The 10,344-nt window shown below is 49.8% G+C and overlaps 1 long non-coding RNA gene across 2 annotated transcripts; it reads left to right on the top strand.

The window, feature by feature from the left end:
• Positions 1-9,884, top strand: LOC121819661 (uncharacterized). Of its 2 annotated transcripts, XR_006060001.2 has the most exons (4): positions 1-163; positions 2,424-2,595; positions 3,105-3,200; positions 8,694-9,884. It is a non-coding gene; the product is annotated as an uncharacterized LOC121819661 (long non-coding RNA). The 2 variants fall into 2 exon arrangements; XR_006060000.2 differs by lacking the exon at positions 8,694-9,884 and having other exon boundaries at positions 3,105-8,059.
• The last annotated feature ends 460 nt before the right edge of the window (positions 9,885-10,344 follow it).

Raw genomic sequence — 10,344 nt, 5'->3', positions numbered from 1 at the left:
TCTGTCATGGTCTGACTGTGATGCCTTATGGGCTATGAACAATGAGTTAGTTCACCTCAGGGCTGAAAAAAAAGGAAGCGTAGAAAGCATGCAAAATAGAGAAGCCCAGGGAAGTATCTGCCAGCGCAGCAAAGAGATCAGTTTGCCCTCGAGCTCCAGATTGGTAAGTGGATATTTCCTCTGTTCTCTTGGCTTCTGCTATGACTAGTGAATTTGGGCCTTAGATACCATGGTGTTGTGATAAAATTGTGTGGGACCATGGAGTCTTAGATAGTCAAGGATCTGCCATATTAGGCTATCACTTCAGGTCAGCACTGGGTTGGGGGGCAGAGAATTAACAGCTGCCTTTGTGGTCGGTCTGCCCCCACATACTTCCCCTGCCAGCCATTTCCCATCATGGAGCTGTGACTTTGTAACTTAATAATCTGTCTTTAGGATGGTCCTGTACAACATAAATAAGCAGGGGAGGGACGCATTTCAGAGGGTAGAATCATAGAATTTCAGAGGTAAAAGGGTGTAGATTCCATCTGGTATTCTTCTGGAGCAGGAATTCTCAAACATTCATTTGTGAACCAGAATCCTACAGCAGAAGTACCTCGGAGCTTGTTAGAAAGGTAATCCTAGCCCACATGCAGCCTGATTCAGTGAATGTTGAGTGGGTCCCAGGACTTTGCCCCTTTAAGAATAACCCCAGATAGTTCATTCTGATACAGGTGGGTTACACTTGAGGAACTCTATTGTGTTAGTATGACTCCCTAGCAGGTTGGTTGCCTCTAGTGTTGGGGAGCTCACCATCTCAGGAGACAGCCTATTCCATTTGGGAACAGTCCTGATTATGCAAAGTTCTGTTTTATGTGGAGCTGGAGTCTGCCTTTGTATAAACTCCACCTACTGGCCCCAATTCTATCCACTAGGGCTGTGCAGAGAAAGTCCATTTCCTCCAGGCTTCCGTGGGCAGGGGGACGTGAGAAGTATGTACCCGTGAGAGTTTGTGAGTCAAAGGTGCATTGGAAAGGAGCCCCTTGGTCTCTGAACTGGCTGTGGCTTTGAGAAACTCATTCGTCTTCTCACCAGGGTAGATGCTTCTTGCCAAACCCAGGCGGAGGTGTTCTCAAACCAGAGGGCAGACTCCCTGCGGAGGGAGAGAAGTCCTTGGGCAGCTCACGAGAGGCTGTGAAAATCAGTTCCCGTGATCACAGGATGGTGGGAGGCAGGGCCAGTGCCTGGCCAGGCATGCTGGTGGTGGGTTCTTGTACCTGGGTTCCAGCCCAGCTCTGCCTCTAAGCTCCCAACAGATTCTCAGCAGTCCCTCCCCACTTGGGCCTCAGTTTTCACATCCACACAACCATCATTTCCAGGCCTCTGCAGTCTGAAATCCCATATTTAGAGCCCAGTGCTGTCTGACCTGGCCTGGTCTTTGCTGCTCTAGCAAGTTGTCTGGTGGAGGTGGAGGGAAGGGAGGTGTCAGTGTTCTCAGAGAATCCCGAGACCAAGGCTGAGAAGTAGAGCAGTCTCATGGGCACCGGGCAGGGATGAGTCATGAGGACTGGAGGGGTAGCCTTTCCTGGCAGTCGTCCCTGGAGAATGTGCACTTGGGGCTGGAGGCAACCTCCTTTTGGGGCTTCATATGAAAAGGGGGGTCCTCCAGGCTTCCGGGCTGTTGGAGGCCTGGCTCAGGGAGGCAGAGAATAGGAAAACAAAGAGGGGCAAATGGTCCTTATTCTGCACCCCAGCCTGGCTCTCTACCTGACCCAGCTCCTTCCTTTGTTGAGAGATATCGGAGGTTTTAGGCAAAGAGAACTGTGTGTGAGCACTGATTCCATGGGTTCTTGGGAAATTCCTCTCACCTCCCTGGGCCTCTGTTTCCTCATCTGTCAAGTGGGGCTAGCAATGCTGACCTCATATGGCTGCCCATCATAGACAATATCCATAAACACCCCCTGTAAGCTGGAATGTGCCAGGAAGATGCCAGTTGCTGTCCATCTATTTGTCCTCAGGTTGGTGTGTGGAGAAGCAAGAAATTTCACTCAAGATAGATTTTTGTCCTAAAGTATGAATTACTCCAAACCTGGGATTTTTTTCTCTGTATCCTGGGCATGACCTTCTGTGGGGTGGTCGGAGAAGCAGCCAGCTCAGCAGGCTCTTTCCAGGGTTTCTGAGGTCTGATTAGGATTTAGAAAATAATATGTTTATCACGGGCTTCACTGGTGGCTCAGTGGTGAAGAATTAGCCTGCCAGTGCAGGAGATGCAGTTTCAATCCCTGGGTCAGGAAGATCCCCTGGAGAAGGAAATGGCAACCCACTCCAGTATTCTTGCTTGGAGAATCCCATGGATGGAGGAGCCTGGCGGGATACAGTCCATGGGGTCACAAAAGAATCAGACATGACTGAGCGGCTAAACAATGGCAACAAATGTTTATCAGGAAGTCTGGAGCCCAAGACGAACAATACTGGAGTGAGAGGCCATGCCAGCTGTGAGCGGAAATGGCCACTGGGAGCCATGCACACATGGGTTGTTGAAGTGTGAATGGCCGAGCTCGGGCATGCTACGTGCACAATCACCCATGGACACTCACTCGTCATTACATATACCAGGTACCCAGCATCCCTTCCCACAGCCCGCAGGAGCCCAAAGGCTGACCTCAAAGTTTCCTGCACAGGCAGAGACTCCAGATCCCACCTGGGGAGGTGCTTAACTAGGGCCACCAGTCAATGTTCATGGGGGAGCTGGTAGACCATCATGGTCTACTTAGTTGGGGAAGGACCCTGGACTGTGTGGGAGAAATCCTAGATTCTAGTTCCCCCATGGCACCAATGTCCTTTCTTGCTTTTACAGATGCCACGTTTCTTCTCTGGATCTCAGTTTACATCTCTGTGAAATGGGTCCATAATCCCTATCCTACCCACTTCTGAAAATGGCAGTAGGGCTCAGATGTAATACTCGATATGAAAGTGCTCTGAGAAAGTTGCAAAAACTGAGCACGTGAGAGGAGGAAGGGGCAAAGGAGAGGTGGGCATGGGAGGAACAGACCCTGATGAGTTCAGGTCACACTGTCAAGCCAATCTCTCATCTGTGCATGCTTTCTCTCCACCACCCGCTCCAGAGTTTGGCAAAGATGATGAAAGAGAAGGAGCATGAGAAAGAGAAGGGGAAGCTGAAGAGTATGTCCTATGAGAAGCAGCAGCAGAAGCTTGAGAAGGTGGAGAGGCCCCTGTACCCTTTTCTGTGTCAGAACTCAGGAAATGAGACTTGCCAGGCCCACAGCTCATGTGGACACTCTCCCTGGGGTGACTGTGCTGTCTAGCTTTAAGCTTCTGGCCGACAGATATCCTGGAGTGGGGGAGGCTGGCTCTGCTCAGGGATAAGAGGACCCAGAAAGGAAGTTGTTGGCCAACTGTGAAGTGACTTCAGCACTTTGTGTATGGACCCCTCAATGTCAAATGGCTGTATAAGAGGATTCAAAAACCACATACAAATTACTGAGTAGGGTTGAGAGGCTGGGGAAGCAGCACTGTGGGCTTCATAGGGCATGTTGATTTACAGGATGCTGTCCTTGTTCCCAGACCAAGGACTGGTCTGATTTAGTCCTTGTGATTCCTCGTATCAGACCAAGGAATCTGCTCCTGATTCCTCTCCAGCCTCACCTCAGCTGGGCAGGGGCACGGTCCTAGCTTCCTCAAAGAGTCATTGGCCTGAGTCCTATGTCCAAGCAGCAGCATCCCCAAATAACATTCTCCCTTTCCTCTAGAAATTTTCCTTCCTAACCAACTTCTCTCTGAAGCTTGTGAAGAAGCAGATTAATAGGTGCAGCTGCCTTTTGCCTTGGGCAGCTCTTGGAGAAGACTTACAGTAGGAAAATTGTGATGCCACCCCATCCTTTTTCTCTGCTTACTTCTTCCTCCTCCATCCTCCCCTTGTAGCCTTTGATGCTGAGGGTGGGGGTTCTTCCTTGTACCTTTACCAGGCTCTCTAGAAGGAATCTGACAGCAGCCATTTATAGTTAAGGTCAGAGACTTCAAGAAGCTAGTGTCAGAATTTGGACTAAAATCTATGTCTCTTTGTTGCAGTGTCCACTTTCCTGGTCCTTACTGCCCCAACTATGTCACAGGCAGGGTGCCTAGAGTGGTTCTCAATTACTTAACATCACAACACAATAGGTCTATAGTATCATCATTCTAAATTATAGATGAGAAAAACAGGTTTAAGGAGCATCAGAGACTTGCCCAAAGTTAACACAGTGAAGGAGTGGGTGGGCTTCACATATGAGTGTGTATGGCCATATTGCCTACCCACACAAAACATGAAAGCCAGACCCCATCCACTTAAAGGTTCGCTGTCTCTCCCTCAGGGCCTCCCCAGTCCCGTAAACCTAACACAAATGAACAACTAGATCAGGGCATCTTGGGATGAACACGACTGAACCAGAATCCCGTGGCATAAGCAGAGAGGAAGGGAGGGTAGACAGCTCCAAGGGCAGGAAAGAGGGGCTTGGCTTCCGGTTCTGCCAGTGAGCAGGTGGAATGCCTTGAGTACGTCTCTTACAGTGCTTATGGTTCAGTTTCTGCGCCTGTACTGCTAGAAACAAAAACTCCCAAGGTCAAACTTAGGTTTTCAGGGCATTTGGCTCCATCTCCTGGCCAATCCAGATCACTGCAGCCTTTTGCAGTGTGTCCATGCACTCCCGATATCAGGTAATACTGAGACATCTAGGAAACTTCTGGTCGCTTTGGGGATTAGGGATGCCTGGCGGCAGAACCAGAGGTGACCTGAAAGCCCAGGGAATTTCTGTGGCCTCTGAGTCACACTGGCCATGTGCTGCTAGTGGCTGGGTGGTGACTCAGAGAGGGAAGATCCCCAGTGCCAGAGAAGGATGGACAGTGAAGACCATGGAGTCCAGCCACACCAAAGAACAGGTGGGGACATGGAGGTCTGGGGAGAAGTAGGGACTTGCTCCAGGCTACACATCACACATAGGTCCCCTGACACCCAAACCCTCAGGCCTCCTGTCTGCCTAGCTGACTCCTACCCCTTTCTCCAAGGATTCCATCCCAGCTGGTCACTTCTCCTTGTCCTCCTGAGACAGGGCTATCTACTTAATAAGCACGCTGCTCCATCCACTTGCTTCCATGGGATCCACTCTCTCCTGGCCCCAGCTTCTGCTCTGACTGGGTGTGTCCATCTACCTCTCCATGCCAGGGCTTTCCTGGAGGAGTAGGGGGCACGGAAGAGAGAGGGAGGCAGAGACCTGTGTCTCCTTCAGATCTGCACCACTTCCAGCCTCTCTGAACCTCAGCTTCCCCTTCCAACACACAAGCAACCCCTATACCAGATTCCTGAGAAGATTAAACAGATTAGTTGGCATGAAGGTGCTCTGTGAGTTCTTGAGCCCTTTAATAAAGAGCTTCAAGTTACTACATCTATTTAAGTCCTCCCCAAGCCACGTAGGATGGCAGGTGCTAACTGGAGCCCAGTTAGTCCACAGGCTATGGGGCCCTCCTTAGAGACGGGGGATAAGCCATTCTTCTAATGCCCTGGCTTCAGGATCTCAGGCTTCTTGACAGAGTCTATAGTTGAACTCCCTCCTTCCACCCAGATTCTGCTTATTTCTGAAAGATGAGTGAGTCCTAGTCTAAGAGAGTATTTTAGAGTTACTCCCACTGACCAGGATTCTAGGCTTTGAAAGCTCAGGAGCTATAATGGGAGAGGCAGAGGAGGATCAGTTTAGCCAACTCTCTTCCTGCCCCTAGTCTGGACATAAGATCCATGGCCTTGGGACCTCCCTGGTGGTCCTGAGGCTAAGACTCCATGCTCTCAATGCAGGGTGGGGTGAGGGGTGGGGTTCAGGTTTAATCCCTGGTCAGCAAACTAGATCCCACATGCCACAGCTAAAGATTCCACAGGCTGCAACTGAAAATCTTTCAGGCTGCAACGAAGATCTAAGATCATGCTGCAACTAAGACCTGGTGCAGCCAAATTAATAAATGTTTTTTAAAAAGATCCATGGGCTCTCGCTTGGATGAGTGAGACCTAGATAAGCAGCCTCAGAAAGAAAGGAAAGTGTTTTTTTCCCCCACCTGAGTCTTGAGTTCCCAGTACAGTCTTGATTCTGTTTGCACTTCAGAATGTTGGGGAAACAGGAGGCAAGACGGTCCTCTGGAGCAGCCTTGTTGGTCATCTAGAGCATCTAGAGTTGAAGTCTAGATCTAGAGGTCTAGCATCTAGAGTTGAGGTCATCTAGAGCAGCCTCGCCTTGCTTGCATACTCCCAATGGTGGGGGAATCACTACCTTTTCTAGGAAGCCCAAGAAGTCCCACTCAGTGATTTGAAAGGGTGGTTTTGAGACCTCCTGTACCATAGTCACGTAGGGTGATGCACTGCATCAGACCAGTGGGGAGAGGCCTGGAATCTGCACCTACATCAGCCTCGGCAGGTGAAGAGGAGCTATTGGCCCACCTCTCCACACCGGGAATGACAGCCATTAGCACTGGCCCCGACCGCCTGCACCCACGCCCTACCCTGCCATTCCCAAAGCCCACCCTGGACACACTTTAGGACATAGTTTTTCTTTTCTTAACACTCTTCTGTCACTTCACAGGTTCTCCTCTCTTTTTCCTGGTCTCCAGACCTGTTCTGTAAAGAGAACATCATAGAATTTGGGGGCTAGAAGTGTTCTTAACAGAACACCTTATCCAATTGCTCCTTTTATAGATGGGATATTTGAAACCCAGAGAGGGCAGTGGCTTGCCTCAGCTCACACAGCTGTTCCATGGGTGCTCATAAGAGGCCCAATCCCATGACTCCTAGTGGGTGCCCTTCCCACTGTGCAGTGCAGCTCTGTCCTGCTGGAAAAGCCACACTGAAGGACAACAGCCCTCTGAGACCCCTTCTTTTAACAGCCCTCTGTGACCTCTTCTTAAAAGAAGCCATCATGATGTTATCATGGGATTCTCCCTGGCCAGCAGTGCTCTCTGAGTTGGGTCATTCAGATTTTCGCTTGAAAGAGAGCCGGTCACGGATGCTATTCAGCGCTGGGCTAAGAGGTCAAGCAGACTCCAGGGTTGGGGATTGTGGTGGTGATTTGTATACCACGTATGCTGAGGAGCAAATAGAGGAAGAGGACCAGCAGAGAGAAACTAGAGGTGGGAGACTGTGCAGTGAGAGAGAGGGAGAGGGAAAGAGGGGCACTTAGAGAGTGAAAGAGACTGCAACAAACATCAGAGAGAGACAGAGACACGCACACATATATACAAAGAGACAGAAACACAGAGGTAAAAACAGAGAGACACAGAGGGAGAGACTGGAATAGAGACGTGTGTGAGAGAGAGGGAGGGGGAGATCGGGGATGGAGATTGACTTAGACAATGAAAGAGAAGAAGTCAGACAGACAGAGCCCCTGGCACTCAGTATTTTTCCGTTCTTCCCCGAAGTCTCGCTGCCCCCTGCCCTTGTTTGCCTTCCCTGAGATGCCCCGAATCCCTCCCCAACCACGTTTCGCTTGAGTGAGCTCCACTGGGTTTCTGCCTCTCTCAGTGATGCGATTCCCAACCAGCCTGGCCCTGGAGGGGTTTCTGGGAGGGGTGGCAGTGGGAAGCTCACAGAGCTGCCCGGAAGCAAATGCTGCACACTGGGGAAGCAAACGCTGCCTTCTGCTCAGAGGACCACCTGTCAGTTCTCGTTACCTCCGCGACCTCTAGATGGTTCTCTTCTTCAGCAGACAGAGCAGAGCTGCCAGCTCCCAGTGGTTGGCTTGCCTCCCGTCAGCAGCAGTCTTCTTGGGAGCGGTCTCTCTGACTGAGAACGGCAGCTGAGTGAACAAGGCCCAGGCTCTTCTCATCGGCTCCTCCATGCCTGTGTTCCCTTGACACCCTTCCCTTCCGGGGACAGTCCATTCTTATTTATTTATTTATTAGGACCGTCTTCCCTACCCAGGCCATGCCCTACTCACCTTTCCACTCCTCCAGGAAGTCTTCCTAGCAGCAACCCAGACTCAGATGAATCTTCCCTTTGTAAACGTTCTCTGTTCCAAAATTATGTCACATAAAGGTCTATTTTTACCAAGTTTAAGCCTATCAAGCTTATCATGTGAGTGGAAAAGGAAATCACTAAATTTGTATGTTTGTGACAATAAGAGCTAGTCATGATATATTAGCGAGTAACTCATTTGATCCTTGTGACTGTTTACAAAACAGGAACAGGGGGCCCAGAAAAGTCAGTTGTTAAAAGGCCACATCTACAGTCAAGAACAGAGGGCAAAAGAGATTTTATGGCAGATTCCTCCCCCTTCCCACATGGCTGACTGGTACCAAACTGTCCACCATTGGAATTTCGTCCTTTTGTTTTAAAGTGGTAATTCCTGTAAAATACAGATTTTTCTTTCTTTCTTTTTCTTCTTTTACAAAGGAAGAAACATTTTCCAGATCATCACAGATTGCCTCCTTGAGAGACAGACACCTAAATAACTAACACTCTCTTGTTTTCTGAGTGTGTCCTGTGGACACACTGGTTCCTTGGGATGTGAAAAAGGTTTTACTAAAACAAACAAAAACAAAAGTAATTCAGTGTGGGAAGCACTTGGTTAAACTGCCGACTTTGCAGCACACCTGCTCAGTGCCTTAGTGCTGTGGGTCTGTAAAAAGAGGAGGAATGTGCTGCATTCTCTAAACAAATCTAACCGTGGCCTCTGTTCTTACAGATCATCTCTCAAATCAGGCTTCCATGGACCCGTTGTGTAGAGACACTGCCTGAACCCACTGGGTCACCCAGCCACCACTGACCACAATCTCCAGTTGTTCACTCTTCCTGTGGTCTTATAGCCGGCCACCCTTCTTCTGCATTTGGTGGTGCTGCCTGCCAGGTGGCTTCTCAGGTAGACAAGATAAACCCAAATGACTTGCATTCACCTGCCTGGATACCCTGTCACCAATCAGCTTCCTTTACAGAGTCAGGACCGTGGAATAGCTGGTTCCTTCTATCCTTGACTGACCTCACTCGCTCACTCCTGCATTTAGAAAAAGTTTTTTTGCATCTCCAAGACCCTGAGAGGTCCCTGAGGGGATCAGAGCCTGCCCCTGGGCTCCGGGTGGATGTGATGGATAGATACACAGGGTAGGGGGAGGGATGCAGGATGGAAGGAGAGCTCACGTCCAGCTCTGGGGTGTGGTGGGAGGAGAGCTGGGATTCTGGGAGGCCACGCCAGGGAAGGTCCTCTAAGAGCTGGACCTAGAAGGGTGACAAGGGGTGATGAATGGAGCTTGTGGCTGAGAGGGACTCCAAGCCAGTGGGACCACCAGGGTCCCCAGGTAGGAGGAGCCCTCCTGTGCTCTCCTCCCCCACAGCTAACTTGGGAGGGAGGCAGCATCTGTGGAGATTGTCTTGGTCTCACTGTACCCTCAACGCCTGCAGAGGGACCTTCAGACTTCACTGGGTGAATGGGTGCCCACCTCTTCTCCAGCCCCTTTCTCCACGCTGTACTTTCCATTTGCCCGGGGCTTTGTTCTGGCAGTCAGCCATGAATCTACCGAGGAGCAAACCCCTCCAGACACACTGTCATTTTCACATGGAGCTTTTGAAGATGGTGAAGACTTGAAGTGGGTTTCTACAGAATCAGGGGTCCTGGAGTGTCAGAATCAACTGAACACCAGGAGGGCGTCTGGGTACCCAGGACGGCGGCAAGTCAGGACAGTGGCCATGGGCCAGACCAGGAGTAGAGGAGCCTTCTAAGTGAGTATTTCTGAGTAACTTTGAAAATTATACATTAAGTTGTGTACAGTCCCCCATTATCCTCGCTTTTACTTGCAGCAGTTTCCTTTCTGTGGTCAACTGAGGTCCAAAAATATTAAATGGAAAATCCCAGAAGTAAATAACTCATAAGTTTTGAACTGCACGCCGTCTTGAGTAGTGTGGTGAAATCTCGGGTTGTCCCGCTCTGTCCTGCCCAGGACGTGCATCACTCCTGTGTTCAGCTGACTTGTCCATTAGTCACTCAGTAACCAACTTCGCTTCAGACCACTTTGCGATCTCACGGTGCTTGTGTCCAAGTCATCCTTATTTGACTTACTAATGACCCCAAAGCCCCAGAGCAGTGATGCTGGCAGTTCAGATATACCAAAGTGAAACGATCAAATGCTCTTTTTAAGGGGAAAGGGGAAATTTCTTGACTTAATAAAGATGAAATTGCCGAGGCTGCTAATATCTGTGGTAAGAATGAATCTTCTATCCGTGAAATAGTGAAGAAGGAAAAAGCAATCTGTGCTGGTTTTACTGTTGTGCCTCAAATTGCAAACTTTTCTACCACAGTGCGGGATAAGTGCTCAGTTAAGATGCAAAAGGCGTTAAACTTGTCC

The sequence above is a fragment of the Ovis aries genome, chromosome 5 (assembly GCF_016772045.2).
Source record: "Ovis aries strain OAR_USU_Benz2616 breed Rambouillet chromosome 5, ARS-UI_Ramb_v3.0, whole genome shotgun sequence".
Classification (NCBI taxonomy): domain Eukaryota; kingdom Metazoa; phylum Chordata; class Mammalia; order Artiodactyla; family Bovidae; genus Ovis; species Ovis aries.
The sequence above is the reverse complement of the archived record's forward strand: the minus strand, read 5'-3'. Positions and strand labels throughout refer to the sequence as shown.